Here is a 12,229-nt window from a genome sequence, read left to right as displayed (position 1 = left end):
AACGATCAATTGTCTTTTCTTTTTTGAGTTTATCATCCAAAGTCAAGTTTATGAATATATTCAAGGCCGGTTAGAATTGAACAATAAATTAAGGAAATATTTTTTTATCAAAAGTGAACTCGGACCTAAAATGTTTTGACTCTCACTGGCGTGGCGTCAGAATATTGTATCTGTGCTTTTTCCTTGATTTTTTTTACGCCTACATTTATATAAACATAGATGTACATTTGTTAAAGAGTCCATATCCTCCCACCCTAATGAAGGTAACAGAAATGTTAAGTCAACAATGAAACAATTTGCTCAACAGCCTAAATGCGTCATATTTCCAAAACGCGCAATCGTCGCATTCCTAAATGAAATTTGGGTTTGAATTTTTATCACGTAATTTAAGGATCAGTAACGCCTTATCTGATTGCGGAATCACTGTATAGGACGAAAAACAATTATTCCTAATTACGTTATTTGAACATGAACATACAAGTATACTTAACAACTTTCCTATCTTTTAATGTGTCGCTCTGCACACATGCGTAGAACAGAGGTGTATGTTTACCGACTACTTAATTATATTGTCTCCGTACTTTTGCTGTGATATAAAGTAAGCCGGCATAAAATAATTTTCTGTGACACATTTTATTTTCCTGTTATTAGCGATTGATCTCTTAGGGCTGATAGAAAAACCTCACAGGTAAGTCGTTCATAGCTTTTTTTCTCTAAAAACTTTTAACAATAATTTTCCATAGTGTTTTTCGTTTTAATTTGACATGCAAAAATAGTTCAATTATTTAATTAGGCAATTTAACGTTTTCATAAATTTAGTAAACATGTTTCCTTCTAAATGCATACTACGAATTTTCTTTTGTGTGTATCAGTATATCTGTTTTTTTGTATTTCAGTTATTTTAAACAAAATACGGATTTATGAAATTCATAACATCTTATTTTGTATCTTTTTTTGTACATCGATTTCAATTCTTTATACGTCCTTATATCTAAAAGCAGCAAAGCTATAATCATGATTAGATTCACATCTTATTTCTGTTAAAAAATGGTACAGTTATTTATCGTATGTCTTTATTTCTTAAGGCTTTAATTCTCATGTCTGTATGTATGTTTTTCTTTCTATTTGTCCAAATTGAAAGAGCAAATACGAACAATCAATTTTTCGATGAGTAGCAATTCTGTTAGTGATCGATAGATTATTCAAACTCGATTAAAAGGTGTATTTCGTTTCTTTTAAAATATAAAAAAGATATTAAATGTTTGATAAAGAATAGCTTGTGTAATTAATCATGTGTAGTTTATGATTTTGTGTTTAATACTATCTATTATCATCAGATATAAGTATATCCTACAGATTCTGCCTTGAATGATGTATGTCCCGGTGATTAAATGATTGACTTCATTCTTAAGATGAAGCACAATTTTCTTATATTTCGCACATGTGATTCATGTGAACAAATTAAATCTGCCGCTATCATTAAGACACTTTTGAAAATATCGTGTTAATTTAAGAAAATGTTGGACGACATTCAACGAAAAAGCAACCCAAACATTGTTAAGAACACTGAAAATTTCCAACCTTCAATGATAAACAAGCGTTCACACTGTACTGGTAGCCCTAAATTAATCCAATTCTATACAGTTTTAGACTAATTTGATAGAGTAGATCAAAGGTTCTTACATAAAATTAAATTTTGAAATCGTAAAACACTACGAATGAAAAATTCTACGGTCCTTGCTTAGGACAGGCACTCTAAGATCTCGCGGTCTTAAATTCGAATAATAAAAAAGTAGAAGTATATCCAGTGGCAATCCAACATTATAATCAAAGTAGGATTTGAGATCAAAGTCAAGGTAAAACAAGCAATTCCTATTCCACAAGAGGAACATGTTACACGAAAAGTAAAAATCCGGTGATTATTCGCGTTTGTGATAAATCATTAACGAGGAACAGGTCACGGGAGTGTGGTAACAACAGAAACACATCTGTGGTCATCTGAGCACAAATATTTCGTCATGTTCAGCTTGAGTAACATTACTCTCGCTTTTATATTAGCTCGTTTAGTTGAATAGCAAATTATTCAAGCCTTTTCAAAAGATACATATTTTTATTATTTTTGTCTTTTTTGTCTTAATTGTGTTAAATGATTTCTTTCTCATTTTAGATCACCAACATATCTTTTTACTTATACAGGGGAAAACACACAATTCTATTTTTAGATAACAAACCTTGGATTCTAGTGTTTTCAAGTGACTTCCACTTGATTTAAATATTTGTTTGTACAATAGTACTTTGCTCTATTATTAGCGAAACGAATATTATTTCTTGCTGCACTGCTATCATCAGATAGAAACATCTCATTAAACAGTGGCGGATCCAGAACTTTTTATAAAGGGGGTGGGGGGGTCCTCTGACTGACCTAAGATGGGGAGGGGGCGCTCCAGTCATGCTTCAGTGATTCCCTATATAATCAACCAAATTTTTCCCACAAAAGGGCCCCCCTGGATCCGCCTATGTTAAAGGTTACGTTAATTGTGTCCAAAAGGCCAGTCACTCAACCTCTCTTAATTTAACAATTTAGAAAATCTCATCTCTTAAGTAATTTGCATTTCATAGTGTATGAGACAAGTTTACGTGAATACACTGTATACATACATAGGGAAAAGGAGAATACTAATATACAGAAACATTTATACAAATTTAAACCATGATATTTTTCTACATAAAGACTATATTTTTGTTTAGGGGCCAGCTGAACCTCGCCTCCGGGTGCGGGATTTTCTCGCTGTGTTGAAGACCCATTGGTGGCCTTGGGCTGTTTTTCTGCTCTTTGGTCGGGTTGTTATCTCTTTGACACATTCCCCGTGACCATTCTCTATTTTATTGTTAATATTATGCTTGGTGGTTGTTATAAACGTCTTGCAATCATTTTTTGTCACCATCTGTGGTTGTTACATCCTCAATATTTTATAATTATTTATTAAAAGAATTCACTGTACATTTCAAACATTTGGTTGTCTCGTTTGAAATTCTTTTACGCATTTGTTAGACTTGGGTAGATATTTCCATTTGTTTACAGCGCTAGATAGCATTTTTTTCGATCTCGCATCAACATAAAGGACGTTTTCTCTTCACATCCTTTGCTTGTGTTATTGTGTTGATTTCTCATTGAAGTTTTCCCCACACTTCCTTTGCTTGTGTAAAAACTCATCAAAGAATCATAGAACCTGCAAATAATGCAATAATTCCCTTCCTTCTCTGAATGGACAGGAAAGTGTTCATGGTATACTAAAGATGTTTAAGTGTTTGATTCCATAAGTAATCCCGGAAATACCTTTCGTGTTTGCTCCTGATAGAAATGGTTCAGTACAATTTGCACATGTAAATGAATAAGTAATTTGTCTAGCAGAAAGTATTAATGAAGCTGTCCGGTATTTCCAACACATGTCAATAATGAAACAAATGACAAAATTCTGACAAGACAAAGGGAAACATTAGCTTGAAGATCCTTTCTGAAAACTTGCTAGAGCCAATGTCTGAATGAGAAGTAAACAAATCCATGTCATGATCAATTGGTGACAACGATTTTTACTGTAAGTGTAGTAGTTATTGGTTTAAATGGCTTTAGGATATCGTATTTCTACAGATGACACTTGTTTCAATATCGGTATATTGGAAGGTTAAAAAATTTTCTTATATTAAACGTTACACATGTATCAGAAAGCTCACTAGATCAAGGTCTCTACAAAGCATGTGACATGTTAAGAACATCAGATTTTAGCTGTTTGTATAATTTTTGAAGTTTTAGGATTTGTTTTCAATCCTCATCAGATGGTTTTGACATATGGGGTCGATTCACTTTGTCTTATCGTTGTTCTGCATATATTCATCGTGCACTTACTACAATATGTGATTCTTCTTGCTAATTAACTTTTCAGAAGGATAATAACTTTATGCTTTTTTTTAGTTTTTATGATGTTGTGTCATTGACGTAAACCCAGCATATTTTTTTTTTATTAGTTCCTGAAAATAAGTTAAACGCGGAAAAAAAATCTTTTCTAAGGGTGATAAACTGGATTTAATATACTTGTTAGATTCAGGTAGAGCAAGTTCATGAACACTCATTTCGTGGTAATGATAATACAAATTATCCTAACATTGTGTCAAGGTGATTGTCATATCATACAACGTAGTTACCACTGAACTTAAGCGATGTAAGACAGCCTAATAAACGCATTCAATATGTAAGACTAACACAGTTAAGCTACGCTTTTAGACAAATACTCTCCAGATAAGATATCGAGTGCGAAGAGTTCACCATGTACCAATTCTGTAGTTGTTAAGTTAGTATGGGAATCTTCCGCCATCTTGGATTGTAAAAATTAGCAGAACAGGTCTAGATTTTCCAGCGAGTCAGCAAATCTCGATGCAGGAATGCAATCTACAGATAAAAAAAATCATTTAAATGAACAGATGTATGTGAACTAGATGTCTGCGAGTATAACATTTGTTTGTATGCCCCCGTTGCAGCGGAGGGGGCATTAAGTGTCACCCTTGTCCGTCCGTATGTTCGTACGTACGTCCAAAAATTGGTTCCCGTTCACTAACTTTAGTTTGCCTCAACTAATACACAATGCTTATTACCACAAAACAGAGATCAAGATCGAATTTGTGTGGCGTCACTTTTACCGTTCTCGAGTTATGCCCTTTTATAACGTTATATGTAATGGACACATTCTCCATTTATTTTTAACTTGTCCATTTATTTTTAATGTATGAGTTATTGAAAAATTCGGGGACATTGCAAAAGAATGTTTATACATTCCGAACATATCAGAATACAATTTATAATTATTTCATTTAACGTTTAGTTAGGCGTGCTAGAAAAAAATAAACAGTTGTCAATTTGTGCCTCATTGAAAAGTCCTTCAACGCGTCAAGTAGGTACTTATAAAGACCACAACACTTAAGCAATTACGTATTAACATGAATAAAAGGAGATGTTGGTATATATCAATGAGACAACAATTCGAAGAAGTAAACAACAACAACACACAAATACCCTTTCGTGGTCTTCAAGAGAGGCAGAAAACACAAAAAGTACAATCATAACACTATGGCAAAGATCGTAAAAACGACGATATAAAAAAAGAATCATAATTGTCGATAGAAACGTTAACGTACTATAAATGCATTCTAAAATGAACGAAATATTATAAGTATTTTGTCATTTTCATCATGAATGTGTCTCAAAAGTTAACTGAAATCTCATTTCCGGAAACCTCTTTTTTTGGGTACATGAGCCTAATACTTTAAACATTGAAAGACTCTAATAAATTCTCCTTATTTAAGACTAAAATTGGAAATGTTCAAAATATTATGGTATTGTATTTTTTTATGTATAAGTAGTATTGCTAATACCCCTGTGTTTGTTTTATTAACACCAATGGACATTTTCGACTTTATTAAGGTCATTTGGTCTTTAAAAAAGGTATTTGGTACAAAAGTGTGTTATTTACTTCTCCAAACAAAGTTATTTTCAAAGTTAGTGAATTGGTCTCTGGAAGGGCAATCAACCGTTCACTTGAAAACAATAGCTTGTCCGTCGTCGATTTTGCTAAACATAGTTCGTTATAAAATTACTCTGTGTCAAGAGTGGCAAATTTTTTTAAAAATTCCAAAAAATAAAATTCGAAAACATTTTAAAAGCAATGGCAGTTTCATGAAAGTTAAATGCTTAAAATTTCACGATATAGTAACAAAATGACTCATGGAGTAACTCCACTTCTATTGCGTTAGATTGAAGTAAAACATACATGTACAGTGCATGCACCAGTTATGTTACATATGAAGATATTTCAACAGGAATTTCACGAAGAACGATCAAAGCCAAATGATGGAGATTTTCATAATTAAATGGGTATCAAAAATACAACGAAGCCGAAACCATGTAAGGTCAATTTTGCGTGAGGGAGTTGCTAAGACTAACCACAAAAATTAAACTGAATACCCACCCCTTTTCTTCCTTTCACCAGAATGACTGTGAAACATAAACAATTTAAGCCTATGTTGAATTCCTACTAAAATAATCTACTATTCACAGAAGTGACAATTGCTTTCGCTACGTCAGTTGAATTCTGGTGGACGATTGTCTAATTGGTAATCATACCACGTCTCCATATTTTATATACATGTACGTGTTGAACAAAAACACTTTGCCATTTGGAAATTCTAACATCCTATTAAAGAAGGGCCCCGAACACGAACACTAAATATCAACGATTTTATTGACTAACAGTAAGATTAAAATTCACTCCAATCTCATAACATTCAGCATAACAGTCACAAATCAAACTCATTCTGGTATTTTTAATGGTACAATTATATTTTTGACCTGAAAAAAGTAGGTGTTTCCGGTGTTTTGAAAATACTGTCAGATAAAATGTGTGTAGATCTTCATCTATATCATGTTGACATGCCACATTTAATCTCTCAATCATTTCGCATGTAAGCAAACATAAATCGTTGTAGTATACTGGCAAACAATCGATGGCTTGGAAGTCTTTCTTGTCTGCTTATTGGGATCAAGTATGGCAAAATTGGTGTATATTGATATAGTAAACTGCACTGAAGGAAAGTCTTGTGCAAAGTGTATTAATTTGTATCTGAAAGACAAATAGCTTTACTTCTAAAATACGGGTTCTGGTTTAGCATATCCTTCTTATTCAGTATTAGAAATTGCAGTTCTGAGCCATCTTGACGCAAATTTAATTTGGTCATATGGTCGCAAATACCCAAAATGTGTTTATAATATAGAGTAAAAAGAAAATAGCTTTTAACGAGGTCTTGCTAAGAAAATACTGATATTTTTATTTTTATTTTTTAACGATTTTAAAGCCCAATTGTGTCTGAACTTGCTTTAGGATTAACTATAATATTGATACTATAGTTAAAGCATATTAATTTTTGATTTTTTTCTTTTTACATCATTTCCTAATACAGAATAATGATAGTGTCTTTGCACATGACCAATTCGTTCCTTAAAAATTTCATGAATAACAGCTTTCTGAATCCCATTTATTTCATGTATCAGAATTATATACTATGTATTGGTTTATTTAAATTAATATTGTTTAAACTAACAGCTTCTAAAGAACTTAGATTCCATGAGTAGAACATTAAGCAACGTTTGCAGGTTTGAAATGTAGTTATCTATGGTGTGTTATGTAGTCCGGATGATGTCTAAAATGTATGCGTTTACATCAATCATTTTGAAATCACGTTTGTATTTATATTTACATATGATAACGACCTAACTGCGTAAATTGTCTCAGAAATAACCTTCATTAGATAAGCTCGAATCTAGAATCTCCGATTTTTGTATTGCTTGATCTATGTGGATGACTAGTTTTCGAGGATGACGCTTGTTTGTAGATGCATAGTATAATCGTTTTTTTTTCAATTTTAAATATATTAAAGAATACAAGATCTTTGCCGGTGAAATTCAAAATATCATGTTCATACATGGAGTTTTCTTCAATAAAGAATGTATATAATATATTTCTATGTCAAAATGTTAGGGAAATATGAATAGGTCTGTAATTTCGTTTTTGCGATAAAATCAGTAATACCTCAATTAGTTCTGGAACCAAGGTGGACAAAAAGTAGTAAAAATATCAATAATTCTTCATATTTGTCAGAAGTGTTAATTAGATGCGTTCTTTCGGCAACAAATTAAAACGAAAAAGAAGTTGCTAGAGCATTCCTTTAAAAAAAAACGGTCAGGAGTTACACAATATACAGAAAAAAGATCAAAATATGAGCAGCATCTTGCGTACACGATCTAACAAGGCATACAATAGTAATGAAGAATGTAAGGTCACGTAAAAAAACTAATGTCTTCATTATAACTTAAGTTTTCTGTTCTATTGTTTGCAATGGTTGTAATTACATAAGCTGCATTAGTGAGGCTTCTCAATAAATTGAATGCTTTTAGTAAGTTCTCGTTGAAGTATATCTCGGTCAACAGCTTTATTTCAACAGCTTTTTTGACTTCGACCTGTTTATTATCGTATGAATGAACCTGTAGAAGTAACAACTTAAGTTAATATGAACTACTATATACAGTTTCAACTTAATATGAACTACCATATAAAGTTTCAACTTAATATGAACTACTATATACAGTTTTTACCATTAATTGGCTTATATCTTGTCGATACGTATATATTGGCATTCCACAAGGTCATTCGCAGACGTTGATACATTAAATCTGTTGGATGAGTACTGGTTGATACTTTATTCTGGGAAACATGATTTATTTTGGGTTTCGTACTCACTTTCAGTATGTGCGAGTATTCTACTCTTAGATCAGTACTTTTTTGTCAGTTGATTTGTGTGCTTTGTGACGATCTAAAGAGTAAAGCTTTGTCCAACTGTTTTAAAGCATCCATGTAGCTGTTTGATAGTTGTCTCATTTGCAATCATACACCATCTCCTTATTTTCATACTGGTCTAAATGTTGATTTTAGATAAATTGTAAGCAATTTTTACCAAATTTAGTTTTTACATATTGCTGTCATATTTTGTAGGACTTCCGTACAGCCATTTTATAATTACGTCATAACGTCACGCAACATTAATGTTATTTCATATGGTCTTTCGCTATTCATAAAATAATATTTTAAAAAAAATAATCACACAAGGATGCTACAATCGTTAAACGTAATCATTACTGAAAACACAGGAGCGATACTAATAAAAGATAGATGGTTTTCAATGTGGAGGTTACACAAGTTGTATCACGTGACATTATTCTATTCACCCGCCTAGTTCTTAACAAGATAAATCAGCAAATATCAAGTTTAAAATAGATTTCTACTTGACAAATTCTGCCACACTTTTTAATTTTGGCCCCTCATCCTGATGAAAACTTACCGTAAGGTGACGTCCCCCTACCCCCTACCAACCCAACCCCCCCCTCCCCCAAGTTGATGTTGTATTAATCCCAACATGGATTTTTAACGTTATCACATGTCTTTTGTGTGTAAATAAAATCGGTCACGAAAAAACTCAGAACTAAAGTATCGTAATATTAGTATTTTTAAGATTATAGCAAAAAAAAAACTCAAACTTTCAGCAAACTTATAGCATGGGGAAATTTGAAAATGGACTCCCTTCATATAATCAGACAATCAATGGGTGTCTTTATTTTACATTCGGTCAAGTTTTAGGGCTAGATAATTTACATGTACCGATGGTTTATGAATAAGTTGATGGATAAGGCGTAGACGAGAGATGTAAGATATTGAAAATTAAATAATGCCTTATCACCGGATATGAGTGATCAACGATGACTAGTGGAGTAAACTGCTTACTCTTCTGGACAACCTGGGCTAATCTCTGGTTCGGGTGGGTTTCATTTTGCTCGTGTTTAGGGGACTAATTTCGTCCGTTCGTTCGCCATTTTTCTCTTTGGCCATGGAGTTGTCTGTTTATCTTAGACTTCCGGTTTTTATAGTCTTCTTTGTATCTTCTCCCCCTTTTTCAACATAATAGGCTTTGAATGTACGTCACAACAGATTTATTTTGCGTTTGAAAATAAAGTTTTATATTTGTTGAAATCTCTTTCAAATGCTTACATATATTACCATTATGGAAGAATTTCTTCAAACAAAAGTTTGTTCAGCTTGTCTTGTTTTCGAGTTGAAAATTAAAAATAGGATACGAAATCTCTTCAAGATTATCTGTTGACGATGCTTTAACAGCACTACGGACTTCCCTCTTTTGAATTTCCTTGGAGTTCGATAATTTTATTTATACTTGTTTACGCTAACTGTAATGCTCTTTAATGTAAAACTATGACCGATAATATTGAATTTATAAACAAAGAAATAGTCTTACCAAAGTGTGTCATTACTTGCACATAAGTTTACGTAATACATTCAAACAAACAGTATGAAACTAAACAATGAGCCTCGTTTTAGAACAATTAGGTTTCATGGCCTGCAATTTTCGAAAATAATCAGTTGAAAAATATTCTATTTGAATTTGAAACCCATTCAAATCAAGTGAAATAGAAACGGTCTCATTTATTTGAGAGAAATAATTAATGAAAATAACAAATAGAAAATGGTTTTCTTCCTGTGATGTTTTTCTATGTAATTTTCAGCACGTAACAGATATAATTAGTTGTATATTGAACAAGAACATAACTGAAAATGTATTGGTTAATATATATTAAATTGGATAATATGTCAATTAAAGCTCGATTGTGTAAAACCCGGTTGTAAAAGTCATTCAAAACATAATTTGTAAAACAAACAAAAATCGAAAATGTACTTTTTGACTTGCGTTATATGAGCGCGTCATAAAGCTTCCTAGAATGTTTCTTTTATTTTTAATGCACAAACGAATATTCTATTATATTAATATAAATAAATTCTATGCACTGAGCTTTGTGCAAATTTACAGATTTTTTTATGTCGATTCAAATTCGACAATTATCTTTAAATGTTTCATTACATCTTTATATTCCATATCATCTAACTCCATCAAGAATAATTAAAACCATAATCTTATATAACCAATTGATACTAGAACTAGTAAATAATACGTAGACAAATTAGAATACTACATGTATCTATGAAGGTGATGGCAGATCTTTGATAGCTTCTGCTCAATTGATTTATTTTTTAGATTTGAGGTGATTCAGTCAGAGCTCGGCATATTGTTAGTTAACACCTTTCTTTGGTTGACGATTGATTGATTGATTGATTGGTGTTTAACGCCAATTTCAGCGCTAAATGTGCTATTTCGTGGCGGTCAGTTTTTATTGGTGGAGGAAGCCGGAGTGCCCAGGGAGAACCACCGACCTTCGGTATGAAAACTGACAGTCCTAGACAATTAAGATTGGAGTCGAGTGCACCTGTCCCGTGCGGGATTCGAACTCACAACATCAGTGTTCACTCTTTGGTTGAAGACTAAGTTGACCGATACTTGTCTTTTGAGGTTTTTTGGTGGTGTCGTTTTGTTGCTGTCTGATGAACGTCTAACTTCATCTCCGTCATATTGATGTTTTGTCTTACCAAATTATGGTCATGACTCTAATTCACAGATATAAATATAATATTCCTGTTGAAATGAGTTGAGAATTCAATACGAAAATAAAAATTATTATTTTCACAGAAACACACATATACACATTAGCAAGGTCAAAGAAAGGTTAAGATGAATATCTGCTGAAACACAACCTTTCCATATGACTAAAATTTGAATAAAAATTATCATCTTTGTGACAAATATTGAAACCGGATGTCAGACAGAGAAGGATTGTGAAGAAAGAAAACGTTTTGTGTGTCACTGTGTATTCATCTTTCCAGTTTAATCTATTGATAAATACAAGCGTATTATAAGACCTAACATTTGATTTTCAGCTTTTACTAATTTCTGGACTGAAAAATATGGGCACAATCATAGTTGTTTCCTGTTACTTGGGCTCAATCATTATCGTTACAACTGGAATGTGTAACTGCTTTTGAAGAAATGACTCAAAATAACGTAGTCCTTGAAAATAAAAGTACTAAGATCTACAGATACCCGAATTTTTATCAAACATTGCATAACATTTAGTTTAGGTTGTGTTCAAGAAAGTTCGTAACGCAATCAGAAACGTATTTCTCGATAAAATTTGAAGCAATAAAGAAACGGAAAGCGACGTTTAAACTTAAAAAGGTATTTAAGTTGGAAGTGAAATGCTTAATGAAAACATCTTGCCGAAAGGTATTAATTTAAAAAGTACATTTTCATATCCGAACAGCACAAGAAAGGTTAGATTGTTATCAATATTGCATGCAAGTTCTAGTCATTTCAACGAGAAAGGGACTCTTTTTAAAGATACCTTTCGGCAAGTCTCTTTATTAATTTAAACATTTTCTCTTCTCAGATAGAAAATCAAATCTAAAATGTTAAGGTACATTTATAGTATTCAACAGATCAATACCATTTATGAACTATAGTAATACAATCTACAATGTCTGGCACACTTTATATTTTAAATTGAAAAACGCCATTTTAGGATTACTGTTTTCTTTTTTAAGTAAATTTGGTCAACTATTAACTCAGTCATTAACCTAAATGCGGATGGCTTAAAAACATGATAGATCATGTTATTAGTACTGAATATCTGCTGTAGTTAATGGAAGTTTGTAACATATATTACCTTTGA

The 12,229-nt window shown here is 32.2% G+C and overlaps 1 protein-coding gene across 1 annotated transcript in view; it reads left to right on the top strand.

Annotated features, from left to right (window-relative positions):
- Positions 1 to 494: 494 nt before the first annotated feature.
- LOC127705305 (uncharacterized) overlaps positions 495 to 12,229 on the top strand; it is a 56,544-nt gene continuing 44,809 nt past the window's right edge. The window contains exon 1 of the mRNA XM_052209625.1: positions 495 to 688. The gene's annotated coding sequence lies outside the window, so the exon portion shown is untranslated. The remainder of the gene's footprint in view (positions 689 to 12,229) is intronic.

Source organism: Mytilus californianus, unplaced genomic scaffold (assembly GCF_021869535.1).
Source record: "Mytilus californianus isolate M0D057914Y unplaced genomic scaffold, xbMytCali1.0.p SCAF_6, whole genome shotgun sequence".
NCBI lineage: Eukaryota > Metazoa > Mollusca > Bivalvia > Mytilida > Mytilidae > Mytilus > Mytilus californianus.
This window is presented reverse-complemented; position numbering and strand designations above follow the sequence as displayed.